This window comes from Vipera ursinii (genome assembly GCF_947247035.1).
Source record: "Vipera ursinii genome assembly, chromosome: 1".
Lineage (NCBI taxonomy): Eukaryota > Metazoa > Chordata > Lepidosauria > Squamata > Viperidae > Vipera > Vipera ursinii.
The window spans coordinates 255,861,420-255,879,736 of NC_139512.1; the positions used below are offsets into that span (position 1 = coordinate 255,861,420).

The 18,317-nt window shown below is 36.0% G+C and overlaps 1 protein-coding gene across 1 annotated transcript in view; it reads right to left on the bottom strand.

Moving 5' to 3' along the window:
* The window catches only part of HS3ST5 (heparan sulfate-glucosamine 3-sulfotransferase 5), a 159,338-nt gene extending 141,588 nt beyond the window's left edge, over positions 1 to 17,750 (bottom strand). Inside the window, exon 1 of the mRNA XM_083349802.1 lies at positions 17,714 to 17,750. The gene's annotated coding sequence lies outside the window, so the exon portion shown is untranslated. The remainder of the gene's footprint in view (positions 1 to 17,713) is intronic.
* Between the last annotated feature and the right edge of the window lie 567 nt (positions 17,751 to 18,317).

Here is an 18,317-nt window from a genome sequence, read left to right on the forward strand (position 1 = left end):
AGTATTTCTTCAGCTGGTAAATTTTCATTTTTCCAATGTTGGGCTAATACAATTCTTGCTGCTATTAGTACATGTAGTATTAAATATCTGCAATCTTTCTCATAATTTGCTCCTATCATTCCTAACAAAAATCATTCTGGTTTAAAGTCCATTTGTTTTTTAGTCATTTTCTCCAACCATAAATGTATTTTAACTCAAAATCTTTTTGCTTTAGGGCATGTCCACCAGATATGATAATAAGTACCTGGTCTTTGTTTGCATTTCAAACAGTTGTTTGAAGTATTTTTAAACATTTTTGCTAATCTCACTGGTGTCATATGCCATCTGTAAAACATTTTATATAAGTTTTCTTTATATGTCACTGCTTTAGTTAATTTAATATTTCTTTCCCATAACTTTTGTCAGTCTTCTAATTCTATATTATATCCAGAGGTCTTTGCCAATGTTAACATTGTTTCTTTTACTTGTTCTTCCTTCATCTTTAAGTTTAACAGAAATCTATAGTTTCTTAATCAACTTTTCATCTGTTTTTAACAGTATCTGATCAAATTCTGTCTGGTCTTTATAAAATCCCATTGTTTTAACATCTTTTTCATATATTGAATTTGCAGATATGGCCACCATGCTAGATGAATACCTTGCTCTTGTAAATCTTCTCTGTCTTTCAATTTAATTAAGAAATAAACAGTTTTGAGAGAGAGGAGCGAAATTAATTAAAATTAAAATCAATTAAACCATTTTTTGGTGGGAGGTGCTCTAGGAAGGCCCTTAGGTTGTACCTGGTATGTCTTTAGCTCAGGATGAATCCTGAGCAGGTTGACTGCAATGATAAGGCAAAAAAAACAACAACCCCCAACCAACTGCCTACTGTTCCAATGACACTCACTGTGATAGAAAAGCCAAGGCTGTGAGCTTGTGCAGGACTCCTCACAAATTGTGACACTTAAGTTCAGAGAGTATGATGCCTAAATTTATTATTATTTGTGGAAAATTAATTTTGTGTGCAGTCAACTTTTTAAAGAGTGTACAGATTTGAGGAGTAGTGTGCACACACAGATTTACACACCCTAGAGGAAACTGAGGCCCCTTTTGAATAGAACATCTCTGAATCAAGAGGTAGATCAGTTTTGCAGCCCTCTAGATCAGGGGTCTTCAAACTTGGCCCTTTTATGACTTGTGCCTAGCTGAGGAATTCTGGGAGTTGAGGTCCACAAGTCATAAAAGGGCCAGGTTTGAAGACCCTTGCTCGAGATGAAATGGTTTATCTAGACTCTTGGGTTCAGGTTGAGATATGAGATAAAAAGAGAATGGATCATATTCCTGGATGATTGGTGATAAGACATGATGGGAAATTGCACCCCTCCTTATCCTTTTGGACCTTTTGGATGGTGGCTTTTGACACCATCAATTTGCTATATACAAATTAGTAATAAACTATTCTTCAATAACTGTTGTACAGTATTTCTAAACTTAGCAAGATTTTTAGATAACAGTCTTTCTGGGGTTTTTCCAACAATCATTATTTCATAGGTCAAAGCAGTTCAGTCATGCTATGATATTTGATTTTTTTTTAAAGTAAAGTATATCTAAAAGATCTTCTTACTGCATTTTTAAAGGTTTACAAATATTGAACTGCATACAACAATGAATACAAATTTCATTGATTAACTATAATATTAAATCTTGGTTAGAAACCACCCACCATCTGGACATTGTGCTTTCTTATTATCTGAGTCACACATGTCTTTAAAAAGGATTTTTAATATGGTAGCTGTCACTTGACATTTAGGTTAATAATTTGTAAGAGAAATCATATTTGCAAGATTTATTTTTACTTTCCTTGAGGGTTTTTTTCCTGGTAATTTTATAGTTACAGAAGTGTTTGATTCTGGCAAGCAAGTAGGGATATGTAAATCTTTACATCTCTCAGATGGCAAAACTGCTGGTCTAAGTAAAAGTTGACCTTTCAGCACTGTGTTAAAAATATCAGTAAAAAATAAATGTTTTGTTGCTTTTCACAATCAGGAAAAAAATTGGGGGAATAGACATGTAGATGATATTCAGATCTTTCTCCAAATTATAAATATGCAATTGCTGTAGAAGCCACCATGTAAATAGCTTGTTATTGGGTGTTTTAAAATGTCCTATTTCACTTTTCACTTTAATGCATTTGCATAAGAAAGAGCCACACAAATATTTAGTACTTTACAGGGCCATTTTTTCCCCAATTGGATTTAATATATCCCACAATTGTTTCATTATTTCATTAAATAAATAATTGGATATATAATGCTACAGTCATTATATATTTTGATGATAGAAACGACAGTAGAAAAATTCTGTTTCTGACATTAATGTTATACTTGTAAGTCAGGCATGTCAAACACAGAGCCCACAGGCCGCATCCGGTCTTTCAGGCCACGCCCACCCCAGCTCCACAAGGGCAAAACAAATCCCGATACATTATGATATAGTTCGTGCTGTGATCGGGTTTGACACCCTATTGTACAGTAAGTTATTACAGAAGAATCCTACAGCTTCTTTCAAATGCTTTGATTCCGTCTTCATTTGAGCTACAACAGAAATTTAAGTCCTTTGGATATCCCAGTGTGAAAATGTATCTACAGTTTAATCTAGTAGTGTTTGACTATCACTCTTTTAATTTGCCAGGTAAACTTTTATTAATATGTGGAATTCTGGGTAAGTCTTCTAAATCTCCTGTCTCATTACTTCTAGAATTATATTCACTTTTTAGAATAGAGGCAAATGTTTGTAATGAAAAGCACAAGGATTAAATGGCCAAATGGGAAACTGGTATCTTAGAATATTTCCCTTCAAACTTTTTCATCTTTATAGACTGTTATTAAATAATAATATGGTAATCCTATTTAAGTTTAGGAATTTAATATAAGAAATATCTATATTCATTAGGAGAATGCATTCTGACATTTTGTCGTTTCATTTTGGAAAGCATACAGTACATGGAGAGATGCAATTAGGTGTAAAGTTTTAAATTAATGCTAATGAACAGAAAGCTAAGACGAAACCATACAATATAAGATTAAGAACTGATTATGTCATGAGAATCACTCCAGAGATTTCCCTTAACAAAATTGTTAAAAAATAACTCTATTTAGTGCATTAGACATTTTATCATATATAGTGGGGTAACATTTATGCAGATGTTAAAAAAAGATCCTTCTAAAAGATCAAATATCAGGTTTTAAATTATATCTATTAACAGGATTGCAGTTCAAAAACATGCCATATTTTAATCATTCTTCAGACTGCTGCTCGAGTAAATGACCTTTCAAGGCAAAACTAGGTGCTTTTCGCTAGCTTTTTTTCCCCCAAAAAAAAAAAAATCTTTTGCAAAAAGATTTTAAGCCTTGTCTCGTGGTAGACTCAAGCAGGATTCCTCTTCCAAATAGTCCTTGTGAGAACACACTTGTCCTGCCCCCAGAGAAGTTTCTCTTCTTTGTAATTAGCGGAAACAGAAAGAATGATCACAACTGAGTTTACAGCCAAAGCCAAACTAGGCCTCTTCATCTTAATTGCTTATGACAGTAAAGTTTGTCATGCAAGGATAAATGTGGCAAGCTTCCTTATTAGTTTGGCCATAAGTCAAATTGTTAAAAATGTTTATATTCATGTTCATAACCCTAGTTTTCTCTGAGGATTGACGTGTCTCACAATAGCTATTTTGTTTAACACAATCCCATTTGTCCTTCTACTAGAATTTCATTGAAAGTAAACGGCCCAGGATTATTTTGCTACTTTTTTTTGAATGGGTATGCAGTTCAAAAGACTGAGAGAAGGGGATAAAAAAAAATAGATATGGAAATGTTTCAGTGAGTGCTGGTAATAAGACTAATATCTTATAAGAACCTACATAAAGAAAGAACAAATTCTACCCCTGTATTAAATGCTCCTTTCAAAGTTGATCTAAGAAGAAAACTTTTATATGTCATGAGGAATTTAGCTGAAGTAAAGAATAAAAAAACTGAAGCAATCAGAGTGAAAACAAATTCAAATTTAAAAATTGATATTATATTAGAACCCTTTGTAACAACAGCTCACAAATATTGATGTAAAAAATTCCATATAATTACTTAATTATGGAATGAAGTAATGGAATCTATGCTAGTTAAGACCAGATACTGCAGTGTTAGGAGTATAGGGCAACTTTCCTCTTTTATAAGCCATATAGCTATTTTTCAAATGAACAATACAGAAGAACTGCCGCCTAAAGTTCTCATCCTTGTTTATACACTGGGAGCTCAGGCTTTGAAAAATCAGACTGGCTTCTACTTGTGCTGAGCTGCCTTTTGAAATGCATAACTTTTTTTTCTACTTCTTGTCCATGATAAAAGATGATGGAATGCTGAGTATTATGCTTTTAATGTGATGGATGACTGCTTTATTTAAATTGGAGCATTAAAAACACATTGTATTCTCACTGACTGACATGCTCATATCAACAAATGGAGGATTACTTAAATAATTAACTATACCATATCTCTGCAGGGAATTCATCATTCTGTGGTTAAATGGTTCATCTTGAATAAAGACAGGCTGCTATAAAATGCAATATTTGCTTCAATAAACAAACAACTACACTAGGCAGTATATTATATTGCCTTAAAGCAGACATGTCAAACACAAGGCCCGGGGGCCGGATCCGGCCCGCGAAGTGGTTTCATGTGGCCCCCGAAGCCATCCTGGAAACAGTGAGGGAACAGCCCCCACTGCCTTGGCCCTGGCCCAGAGACCCTCCTTCTGCCAGAGACCCCCAGATCTGTCCCACTCCTGCCCAGGCCCCCATAGGCACCCTTGATGCCAATGATGTAGAGCTGGCCATGCCCACCCAGTAGGCCATACACACTCTAGCCAGGCCTACCCAATAGGCCACGCCCACCCTGGCCATACCCACCCGGCCCCCCGAGGGCAACCGCAATGCTGATGTGGCCCTCAATGAAATTGAGTTTGACACCCCTGCCTTAAAGTTTCATTGGAGCATTAGGCACTTTTTTAACATGAATTGTTACAGGATAGGTCAAAGAGTGAACTCCAAATATCTAATAGTTATATTTTTTTAGAATTAGAATTGCTTTTTAGAATTTTTTAGAATTGCTTTTTAGAAGAATTATTGAGATCTATGTTTCATATTCAAGTCAAATTAATTGTTTTAGAAACAAGTTACAGTACAGCTAGTAAACTGGAGCCAAGCTAGCTTTACTGGCATGAACATTCTCTTGGTTGAAATAAACTTGTGGGTAACTTCTGTTGCCTTTTAGACAAAATGTGTTTTTAATCTGCTGTTAGGTGTCCAAAAACAATTTTCGGATATAATGACAAAATGCATTTTATTTCTTTCTGACACTTTTGTCAAATCTTACATCTTTCACAGAGTTATCTCAGGGTTATGCCATTTGTATTCTACAAACATGCAGACAGAAATATCACCCCATCTCTACAGCTGGATTTACTGTTTGGAATAGTACAAATCAACCAAAAATAAAATATTAATGAAAAAGAAAACCACCAGAAGTAATATTAAAGCAACTAAACTTTTTAATATTGATTACTAGTAATTTATAAATGTTCATTGAGATTTAACCAGATGCTGAAATATCAATCGAGTTTACACTTACACATTTCCTTAAGGAAGACCTGCTACATTTAGAGAAAAGATATAGTTTCTCTCTAGCTTAATTTGTTTTTGTGTAGTTTTGGTATAATATGAAGTGATTTGTCATTGCCTTCTTCTCTAGGGTGTTTTCCAACTTCCCAAACTAAAATATATCCTAGGTATTTCCTAGGTTCTTACTAAATCTGACTCTGCTTCTTTAAAATAATAATAATAATAATAATAATAATAATAATAATAATAATAATAATAATAATAATAATTTTTAATAATTTTTAATAATTTTCCAATTTTACATCAAAATATCAAAATGTTTAGAAAGCAACTAGGTGATTGGGTAATCAATAGTCCAGTAACAAAATCATTTGTATCTATCTCAGGTTAAATCATCTAAAAATTCCCTCTCTGTTTCCTATTATTACTATGTCACAATCAAGTTAATACATTTCTAGTTATAACACAATCAGTTAAGATATTTATCAATATATTTTTACTTATAGTTATCCTGTCCTGTTTTTAAGATTTTACCAATTTTAAATTATAGTGCTCATTTAGCCTTTAAGATCCATAGTATTTAACTTTCAGGTAACCCAAATTTCCCCTATTTCATTATATAATAGTTATCATATCTAAAATACACATATTGCTTAGTTAAATACATTCTTATTTTATTTCACAAATATATTTCACAGATATATTCTATTTGTCATCTTAGTACCTCATCACTTACTAATAAAGTATCCTTTATTGTCTCAATCCAATTTCCATATTATAAGTCAAAACTGTACTCTAATAGCTAATTTTAATTTCCCTTGTAAGTCTAAATCCTAAATATTAAATCAAATAATATCTTTTAAAGTCTCCCCTTGACACATTAAGTAAAATTTTAGAGTCTTCCATTATAGATAAAAAAGGGAAAAAAAGAAAAAAAAAACATTTGTTTTTTTAAGTCTAACTCTTGCTTTCTTTTTGTGCCAAGCAGGCTTCTATACCAGTACCTTTAAATCCTCAGATGGATGTCCCTTCATGTTATTTGAATCAAGGGAGACCATCCAGTTGTCAGTTTTTCAAAGGAACTGGCCCCTTTGAAATCATTAAATTGTTGCTCTGATAGTTCAAGTCTCCGTGTTTGAATCAGTATCTTTGTCATCAGTTCAGTCTGGTCTTCTTCTTCCAGTTTCATCTGGCTTGGGTGAGAAGTCATGTCCAGAGTTGAAGTTGTTGTATGGTTGTCTAAGTTTTCAGTATGTTGTAGTTGTAAGTCTTTAGAACCCTCCATCTTAGTGTTGTTTTCTTCAGTTTGTGTTGTTTTTTTGGGTTGCAGGTTCTATAGTTGAGATCAAGGTTTGGCTATCAAGGTTCTCAGTAGATTGTACTTGTTCTTTAAAGTCCTCTATCTTGATATTAATTTCTTCCTCTTCTGTTGCTTTTTGGATTGTAGATTCGTCAACTGAAATCAGGGCTTCATTTTGTAAATTTAGGGTGGCACCTTTGTCTTTTAGTCTGGATTTCATCTGCTCAGTAATTTCAAGGATTGTTTCAAGTATAAGTTTATAGTTAAGTTGTGGATAGTATTCCTCCATTTCTAAGATGTTTACAGATAGTTCTTTAGTGGAGGCTATTTTTAATAGAAATCAGTGAATGTCCACCTCCATTATTCCTGGGAGGTGTTTTCTCCACCAGCTGTTTCAAATTCTTATCTTTTTTAGATAACACCAAGGTCAGCTAGGCTGTAGCTAGATCTCACAGTAAAAGGTACATTTCCTTGCTGTTCCAGGCTTCGCCACAAGATGTCCTTAGTAGCATATAAAATCCTTTTCCAAGCTCCAGTTAAGCTTTTATCCAGTTTAAATTTTTCCTCTTTTTTTCCAGCTTAACAAGTAGATAGGGTAATAGGTCCCCATAGAAATAGGAACTTTTTGGGATCCCAAATATCCAAAAGGTGCAAGTCCAATTTTTAGTTGTTTAATTTAGTTATATTTTTCTTTTCTTTTCTTTTCAAAGCTTTAAATCCCCAGGTAGGCAGATGCTGCTATTCCAAAGGGGGGGTGGGGAGAAATTTTCAAAATACTCCTACAAGAAAGTAGTTGGGGGAATAAGAAAGGAAGGGTCTCACCCAGTTCCTCAACATTGCTTTCTTTGTGCTTGTTAGTGCTTTTGGCTTTCAGCTGGTACGGCTTGATGATTGGCCATGTTGATAGCCAATCTTTTCTTTGTTGGTCCAGAGGAGCAGCTCCAGATCAAACAGAGGGCCTCCTCACAGTTGTCACCCCTCCAGGGTGACTTTTGACCCTTTTCAGGGTCTTCCAATGGAGGAAAACTGGGTGGTGGGAAGGAGAGCTCTCCGCGTACATCCGTAGCACCACGAGCACAAACCAGAAGCCTGACTCTGCTTAACATCTTAAGGGCAACCAAGAAAAGACCCAATGAACTTGATTTATTTTACAGTGGCAATATATTCTTGTACTAAAGTAAACAGAATAGGGAAACATATTTCTTCAGATATTCAAATCCCAAATCATTTAAAACTTTATATGTCATTGTCAGCATCTTGACCTCAGTACTGTTGTGAATTATATAAGAAGTAAAATGAGAGATGGATGGAAACTAATCAAGAAGAGAAGCAACCTAGAACTAAGGAGAAATTTCCTGAACAGAACAATTAATCAGTGGAACAACCTGCCTCCAAAAGTTGTGAATGCTCCAATACTGGAAGTTTTTAAGAAGAGAGTAGACAACCATTTGTCTGAAATGGTATAGGGCAGAGGAGTCATCCGGAAGCCACGCACACCCCATTGCCGGCAATAGCAAAACTGTCCCAGTACATTGTGTTATGTCACATGATGTCACAAGTTTAACATGTCTGGTATAGGGTTTCCTGCCTAAGTAGGGGGTTGGACTAGAAGACCTCCAAGGTCTCTTTGAACTCTGCTATTCTATTCTATTCTATTCTATTCTATTCTATTCTATTCTATTCTATTCTATTCTATTCTATTCTATTCTATTCTATTCTATTCTATTCTATTCTATTCTACTCTACTCTACTCTACTCTACTCTATTCTATTTGTATTTTGATTCTTTAAAATCTTTATGTGAAATGCTAGCTATGAAGAAATATAATTATAAAAGCTATTTGAATCCATTAAATGACATTAAATGATTACAATCCTTTTAGATTGGGGGACTAAAAAGGTTTCCCCTCCTGAATAGGTAGAACAAGGGGGAAAAAATCTCAATATTTTGGGGCAAAGTGGATGCATTATCCTTTAGAGACGTTTAAAATATCCATGTTATGTCACAAAAGCTTTCTATCCTCAAAAATTCAATATCTGCTGGTTTTCCTCAAATTAAGAAAGAACAGAAAGATACAATTTGTGGAAGGCTAGTGATTAAATCACTCAAAGTAAAAGAATAAAGCATATATACAGAACACTCCTCAAGATTGAACTTTGGGACGCACTAACCGTGAAGGGAAACCTACACGAAACAGAGTTGTTAAGGAAAGCAGAAAATGAATGAGAATGCAGAAAAGAGGGAGAACTGGGAGAAAGCTGTACCACTGACAACCACACATCACAACCAGGACAAAAATATCTGATAGTCAATAGTAGCAAACATAGCTGATAAATTTAGGTGCACCGGTTGAGAAAAACAAGTCCTGTTCCTGGGCCAGCAAACCAGAATCTGATCAGATCAATATCCCAATTAATAGAGATCACTAAGGTTATGGCAAGCAAGATCTAATTTTTCTCCCAGACCTTTAGGGTAACACTGCCATACAGCAAAAACATTTCAGAAGCTACCAATAGACTATTACAACCACATGGCATCAATGTAGCACACAAACCAACTAAAGCCCTCCAAAACATCCTAAGTTAACCAAAAGATTCAGCAGCCACAGAAGAAAAAAACACAGGAATCATTTACAACATACATGTAAAAACTGCAGCAACCACTACATAGGAAAAACAAGCAGAAGCCTAGCAGAACGCAGCCATGAACACCAACTAGTGGTCAGAAGACATGTTGCAAACTCTTTTAATTTCACAGTGTATGGACAGAGTTAACCATTATTTCAACTGGGAAACCATGACAATCCTAGACCAAGCCAAGTCCAAAAATACTAGAGAATTCCCGGAAGCCTGGCAAATCAGCCATCAGTAGAAACATAGACATAAAAAATCAGCTACATACTGTGCTAAAGAGACAATCAGCAAGCCAAAAAGGGAACAAAAAGGCCTCCCCACCTGCAATCAACACCCAGATAAGAATAAATTGACACCAAAATTAAAATCAAATCAACAATCAAGAAGTAAACAATACCCCAGTCAGGAACTGCCAAACAAATTAACCGTAAATAGCTCAACCAAAGAACCACCAAGTCCACTCCCATGAACCCTGATAGGGCAAACTATCAGAATATAGTGTATCCCTACCGGCACTGTGCGTTCCCACAGAGAGGGCCTCCTCAGGGTGCCTCTGGTCAGAGAATGTCGGCTGGTGGCCCCCAGGGGGAGGGCCTTCTCTGTGGGCGCTCCGGCTTTATGGAATTAGTTGCCGGTCGAGCTCTGGATGGCACCTGACCTTCGCTCCTTCCGACGCGGTCTGAAGAACCATCTATTTGAAAAAGCCAGCCTGCCCTGATGGGGGATGTTGGGGTTTTAATGGGGATTTTTACATTATCATTGATTGTTTTTGCTGGGCTACTATTTAATTCTTTTTAATTTTTGTATTCAGTATTTTTATATATGTTCACCGCCCTGAGTCCTTCGGGAGAAGGGCGGTATACAAATATAATAAAATGAAAAATGAAAATGAAAAATGAAGTTATCTAGTTTGGGTAATGAAATGTCTGCAAGAACACAGCAAAGCTTAGAGAACACCAAGGACCCCTGATTTCAACCCTAAGCTAGAAATATTCTGCTTTATTAATAAGTAAAAAAAGAAGGACCGATGCATAATATGCAGTTTATGCATCATGTTTCTTGGGCATTCCAATCACCATTTTATACCCTAATCGTGCACATCAAAAGATTGCATACTCTTTATTTTGAGAGGACTGCAACCAATGATATCACATCAGGATGGGGGCCTCTCCTTGAATTATTCAGCAAACAAAGCACATTGCAAATAGGTCTATCTAGATAAAGCCTGAGCTCTACTGGTTCCACTAAATGGTCTTTAGTGGAATACTTAGCTGTATGCCATTAGCTGAAAGTAAATCCAAAGCGCAACATCTGCCATGCAAGATACTTACCCTTGAGATCTTTCAAAGCTGCTATCTTAACATTCCCTTCAGGGAGGATTAAAGGCACTTTAAGAAGCATTCTGGGATAATCCCTAAGAAGCAGAACAAGTGAAAAGGGAGAGGGAGAGAATGTACAGGTTTTGACCAACCGTATTGTGGGTAGCATAGAAGAAAAGAAGAATAGAAGAAAAAAAAATCTGTATAAATTATCTGCTATAAAATCATTCATGTTTTGGTTCAGTGTATTCTCTTTTCTTTATGCTAAGAAATAGTGAAGAATTATGGTTGTCCTTTTGTTTCAAAGCTATGTTGGTGTCAGCAGAAGAAAACAAGTTTCAACTGTCCATAAATTATATAGCAAAAAAGATAGGGGGAAAAAGGCTAACAAAAAAGAAGAATATAAATCCATCCATAATATGAAGTTTTTGAGGTTTTGTGCTTACAATCCAGACTATACATTATGCAGGTAGAATCAAGTGCAGAGAGTTACCCTTAGCTTCCCCAGAGAGCCCTGTCCCTACTGAAGTTTTAAATGTATCAAATATTGGTGATTCATTGAAAATTTAAGGACTCAGAGATGACTCAGAAAGTTTTTTGTTAACAAAGCCACATGCTTGCAAATGTCTTAAAAAGCCACCTAAGTCAATCAAAGATCAGACCAAAAACTCACGTCAGTGGGTCCCAACCACCTCACATTTATCTTCTGATGCTCTCCCAAAGATGTTTTTTTTTTCCCACAAGGCAACTGGACTTTCTTGTTTTTTCTTTGAAGACGTTTCGCTTCTCATCCAAGAAGCTTCTTCAGCTCTGACTGGATGGTACTCTTTTTCTTAGGAGAAAAATATTGATTTTCCCAAAACATTTCTAGCAATCATCCTTTGACTTTTGGAATAATATCGCTTTTGCAATTTCTTAGTATGATTTTAGCGACCCTCATGGATTATTAATTCCTGATAATCAAATTCCAAAACTATGGTATATAATTCAACTTTGCATTAGGATCTGTAAAATTTAAAGATTTTCCTATAAGTCTACTAATGTACATTAATACAAAATAATTATATGAAAATGTCATAAGTTTATTTATTCATTAGATTGTTATCTTCCCTCTATTACCTTATAAGTAACTTAAGGCAATGAACACAATTAACATGTTTCTTCTTCCTACTTTCCCCACAATAACAACCAAGTGAGGTAAGTTGGGCTGAGAAAATAATAATAATAATAATAATAATAATAATAATAATAATAATAATAATAATAATAATAAGAAGAAGAAGAAGAAGAAGAAGAAGAAGAAGAAGAAGTTAGAAGGCACCTTGGAGGTCATCTAGTCCAACCCCCTGCTCAGGCAGGAAACCCTATACCATTTCAGACAAATGGCTGTCCAGTCTCTTTTTAAAAACTTCCAGTGTTGGAGCATTCACCACTTCTGGAGACAGGTTCTTCCACTGGTTAATTGTTCTAACTGTCAGGAAATTTCTCCTTAGTTCTAGGTTGCTTCTCTCCTTGACTAGTTTCCATCCATTGCTTCTTGTCCTGCCCTCAGGCGCTTTGGAGAATAGCTTGACTCCCTCTTCTTTGTGGCAGCCCCTGAGATATTGGAACACTGCTATCATGTCACCCCTCACCCTTCTCTTCGTTAAACTAGACATACCCAATTCCAGCAACGGTTACCTATATGTTTTAGCCTCCAGTCACCCAATCATCTTTGTTGCTCTTCTTTGTACCCTTTCTAGAGTCTCAACATCTTTTTTACATCGTGGTGACTGGGTAAATGATTGGCTAAAGACACCTAGACAGCTTTGGAGGAATTAGAACTTACAGTCTCCTGATTTTTAGGCCAGCACCATAACCACTACACCAAACTGGTTAATGATTAAAAATTAATAAGCTCTCAACTAAAAAATAATGTCCATTTTTCATACATTCTTTATGGGGATCCAGTATGCAGCATCACTTCAATCATTAACATTGCTCTGTGTTTGAGCTTATTTTTTTATCCATTTTCAAACATTTATGAAACATGGGAGATTTGTCGGCTAATTTACGTGCTGACCTTCTCTTTTCCATTACACCAACTAATTGACCTTAAGGAGAATGCAGTGTAGCCTCTATTTTGTTCTGTTTGATACAGTATAATCAGGGAAAGTCACTAAAAATATCTAATGGTTTTGAATGCATATTTTGTGAAAAAATGCTTGAGGAGAAAATGTGTCACAGTGGAAAATTAATTACTTGGAATCATGAGTGCATTTCATGTCATAATATGTTAAAAGGTCATCAGTTCATATTTATCTGAATCTTTCTACAAGCTGTGATTTAAACACCAATTGTGTTCAGACTTTTGCATAAAGTAATGTTCAATTTAAATTTGGTTTGCTGGATAATATTCTATCATAAAAACTATGTGCTTCTGTTCATTATATATACTGAAGCAGCTCTGTTCTCACTTCCAATCCTGTCTGGAGTTCACCGACAGCTTTTAATTTAAGACATTTAGCTCAGAGGTGACTGAACCTCTGCTCAACAGTTTGCATAGCCAATAAAGCATTTCATTTTTCCTCAAGGTCCACACCAGTTTCCAATGCTTCAAAAGTGCATCAGCAATCTCACATTGCAATATTATTAGAATGAATAAAAATGGACATATGGATAGAAGTTGTTATTAAACTAAATAAGCAAGGACATCAATGACGGTAGAATTTAAAATCAGTGTCTTTTAAAGTTTGCCCTAGACACTTTTTCACTGGAGTCAAATATTTTTCTACTGGATTGTCTTTATTACAAAAGGAAGCTACATAAATTGCCCCCAAATAGCATAGGCACTGGATGCTGCCATCTGTAGGAACATAAAGCTGCAACAAATGTAAAATTCTATTAGCTATCCACTGATCTACTAAGTCTAAAGGCATATTTCTTATAATATGTGGAAGGGTCACAGTTAGCAGAACCAAATAGATCTACTACTGTCCTAACATTCTGTCCTAAAAGTTTCTACAGTTACACAAGCAACATACAACAAATACCATTCTACTAAACTAGGGCACAAAATCATTTCGCATAGTAGTTGTGCCTAACGCTGAGACTCCAGGATTTACCGTGGAAAAGGAGCCATGCAACCTCCAACATTCTTTAACAGCCAGATTGCCTGAATGTTCACTGAATCACACCATGTCCTGAACCAGGAATCTGAACCTAGAATGTTCAGTACAGCTTGTCAATAAAATAAGACCACCCCTTTAAATCCCCATCCCTTTGCATGCCACATCTCTTATTTTGAAAATAAAGATTATCTTATTATTAATCTTGAAAACTACTTCAAGGATGCTTTTTACTCTTTTTAACCTAACAGAATCTCAGCAATAAATATTTCACTTGGATAGAGAGGTGGTATCTAAATTTGAAAAGTAAAGCAAGGCAAGGCAAGGCAAGGCAAAGCAAAGCATAAAGTAAAGTAAAGTAAAGAATATAGCAAAATAAAGTCTGAGTTCAAAACTGGACATAATCCCACTTAGAACTGCAAAGAAAAAAACTGTTGGGGAAAAAATCCCTGTTCTGCCTGGTGACTAAACATAATTCAAAAGGGACATGGACAACAAGAAGTTCAAAAGAGATAAGGGATCAGGAAATTTATCATTATAATTAACAGTTTAAGAACAGAACATGTTTGTTATAAAGGGAAATACCAGTTTCCTTGGAAGCAAGTATCACTAGGGATTAAATATTTTCAGATTCCCTATAAGTATTTAGGAATCACTGTAAATCATCATGGCTTTAAAAAAACTATAGTTAAAATTCAATTGCTGGGCTTTATGGAAAGTTTGTGCATGTTAACCTTTGATAATGCTAGGACTGCTCTTAAGCTACAATTCTGAGATAAATTTTCAAACAAGTCTAAGTAAGATGTCACACCCCATTATTTATCATTTGCTCCCCACATATTTATTACCCATTCCAATTTTAAAATTTCATAAGGCCTTCACTTTAGCCAGGTTGGACATTACAGCCTTAGCAATCGTTCTTAGACATTTTAAGAGTACTCCTATGCATCTTTGGTTGCGTCCATGTGGTGATGGACATTCTAGGCTATATGTTATTATATTGCTCCATATATAAGGACTTGAGACAGACCCTTATATATTCTGTCTTGGAGAAATTTCCAAGTAAGGAGTGCAATTTCTTTTTAATGTTACTACTCAGACAAGGATTCGAAAATAACCTCTCAAGTTGCCCAGTTCTGTGCTGTCACTTGTATGATACGCTGTACCATTACTTAGGATAATGAACTTCTTATAAGTAATATTTTCCTTGGATTTTTAGTAACAAATTTCTTAATTAATTTTAAACTATATTATGTTTATTGTTTTTTCACTTAGACACATATTCTTTTATTCAATATTTTGTTTGTACCTGGCTGTAATAAATTTGAACTGAAAAATATTTTTTCTTCTCAAAATCAGTTTATTACTGTTCAAAGTGTGAGCAATAGCACTTGTTAAATAAGAGGGAGTTTTGCCCTTCCAGAGATGCAGTGCTTTTCTCAGAAGTAACTGGAGATACATTGGAATATTTTCTCTTTTTACTTATCTTTCAAAGTTTAAGCTTTGAAAAATTTGCTTAAAATTCCTTTCCATTATGCTTCACATTGTGCTGCTTTTTCCTTTTATGAACAGCAGAAGTACAGTGTTTCTGATCCATATTCTTCTATATTTCTAAAAAAAACTGCTGTAGCAATTCTTTTTACTTCATGTACACAAAGAAAAAAATGGAAAAAAAAATATCTGTATGATTTATAATCATTATCAAGAGAATCCTCTTACTTCTTGAAGTATTATATCTATTTATTTGTACTCTCCGCTTCCGTACTTTGGCCATTTATCTATCCATTGGACAACCTATCTTTTTAACCCACATATATCAACTCTACCCTGTAGAGACCTTGTCTAAAGTCCACATATATGGGGCTAACTCCGTCCCTTTTCTCTCCTTGCTTCCTCATACTCTCAAATAATTCCTGTTTTCCCTGACTGTCTCTACCTCCTCAGACACTGCAGATGGCAAATCAAATAGGATAAAGAGAATGCTGGCTTGCCACCTCTTGCTCATGAGAAGCAGCCCGTTTCATCTTGCCCTGGGCAATGGCACTGATGCATTTCTTGAGTCCTTCTTGTGTTCATCTTCTGTCTGAATGGCACAGAAATATAGAGGCATCTAGCCACTGTGGGACAACACAGTGGAAAAACACAGCCAGAAACTGGTTGGGCATTGGCCTTGCATGGGTTAAGCTGATGGTATCCACAGTGCTCCAGGCATTTACAAAGTTTCTTTCCCACAAGACCAAGAGCCTTGGTGGAGCAGTGGGCTAATGCCTCCTTAAGTAACACCAGCTGCCTGCAATTAGTGCAGGTTCGAGTCCCACCAGGCTCAAGGTTGACTCAGCCTTCCATCCTTCCGAGGTAGGTAAAATGAGGACCCAGATTGTTGGGGGCAATTAAGCTGACTTTGTAATAATGCCGCTTGGGGTGTGTGTGAAAGCCCTAATAAGCAGGCATATACATAGAATGAAGGCTACTGCTAAGCTTGTAAGCCGCCCTGAGTCTTCGGAGAAGGGCGGGATATAAATGGAATTAAAATAAAATAATAAATAAATAAACCATAAACATAGACACTGAACTGCAAATGGAAATGGACTTTCTGGGTCTCTGACTTAGTAGACTGGGTTTCTGCTAGTAGACTGGGTAAAGAGGTGGATTTTGCCTATTCGTCTTTCTCTAGCAGTTTGTAACTTTACTTTCCATGCTGCACCATATTATTCCATGAAAGAAGACCCCCAACCTCTAAAAAAGTGCAGCATAGGATTTTTCACCCATTCCATTCAATGGGAAGCATGTGTCTTGTCTTGGATTGTGCCCCGATTTAAAATCAGGAACTTCGTATGTTTATCATTTCCACATACATCACTTTTTGGAGAAAATAATAGTCATACGGACAAGACTTTACTTTTCACAGATGGCTGGAAGATGTCTTGAAGAGTCACTAGCACAGAAATTGTCTTGGTCAGAATCAAAGCATGCACTATTTTCTAAAGTACAATCAGGTCTCAGACCACAAACTTTGGTCAAAACACAGCTGTCATTTCATCTTTTGTTTTATTGTTTTTCTTCATACTAAATCAACTCCTAAAACCCCACTAAACATCTAAGGTGGCTTCTTATAGTTCATATAACTACAATTCCTAAAGTACTGTACCATTAATGCCATCCACGTGAAGTTTAAGTACTTTAGCTTCTGGAGTTCAAGTTCAATTATTACATTACCATGTAGTTGTCTTTTCGAAATCCTAGACAATTTCCAGTTTTGAAGTTAGATACTGATCACGAAAGAGAACTTTTTATTGCCTCCCCCATTTTTCCACCTTCTTCCTTTTCACATCCTTCTAAGTTCCTCTGATCTTTGAAAAATATACTGTATAGCTATAGCAACTTACATTTCTGGTATTTTGGCCATGCCAACAAAATGGTTGTAGATTTCCATGTATAGATACAATATATTTATTGTTATCTATGTCTTTATTCCTTATTTCTACTTATTAAAATAAAATTCTCTCTCTCTCTCTCTCTCTCTCTCTCTCTCTCTCACACACACACACACACACACACACACACACACACACAGAGAGAGAGAGAGAGAGAGAGAGAGAGAGAGAAGAGGGAAAAGAAGGAGGGGGTCTGGTAGTGCCCGAGACTCCATATACTGCTCAGAAACACCACCACCACCACCCCAGCACGCCCCATCTGACTGACCCACTCACCTTTCCAGCAGTCCTCCCGTCTCTTCCTCTGCTGCTGCCACGTGCAGTCTGAAGAAGTAAAGACGTGTGTGGGCAGCCCCACAAACCAAAGAACTTCAACCAATCAATTCAAACTTCAAATTTCTTTTTCTGTGACAAGTTTGAATTGATTGGTTGAACTTTTTTAGTCCCATTTTTTTTTCTGGACTGCACATGGTGACAGAGGAGGACTGGGAGCCGCAGGAGATGGCTGAAAGAGTCGCATGTGGCTCTGGAGCCGCAGGCTGCCGACCTGTGATCTATGAGATAGTGAGCAATCCTTTGCAATCTTTTTTGAGTGTCGTCGTACATGAGAATTACTTTGTGAGGCAGGGGAAATAACCACATCCTGTGGGAATGGTCAGATAAGAGGTAGTTTAGCCTGCAGAAGGAATGTAAACCTGGCGAACATCTCAGAAGATCCCATCCCTAGTTTCTTGATCTATGAAAGCAACAGGGTTGAAATGTACTTTCAGACTTGCAAGATTCTATTAATACGATCTTATAATAAAGTAGAATTGGTTTATCTCGGCATGCTTCCTGTCTGAACTATCTAACAAGGCTGACAATGGGGCAGCATCTATTT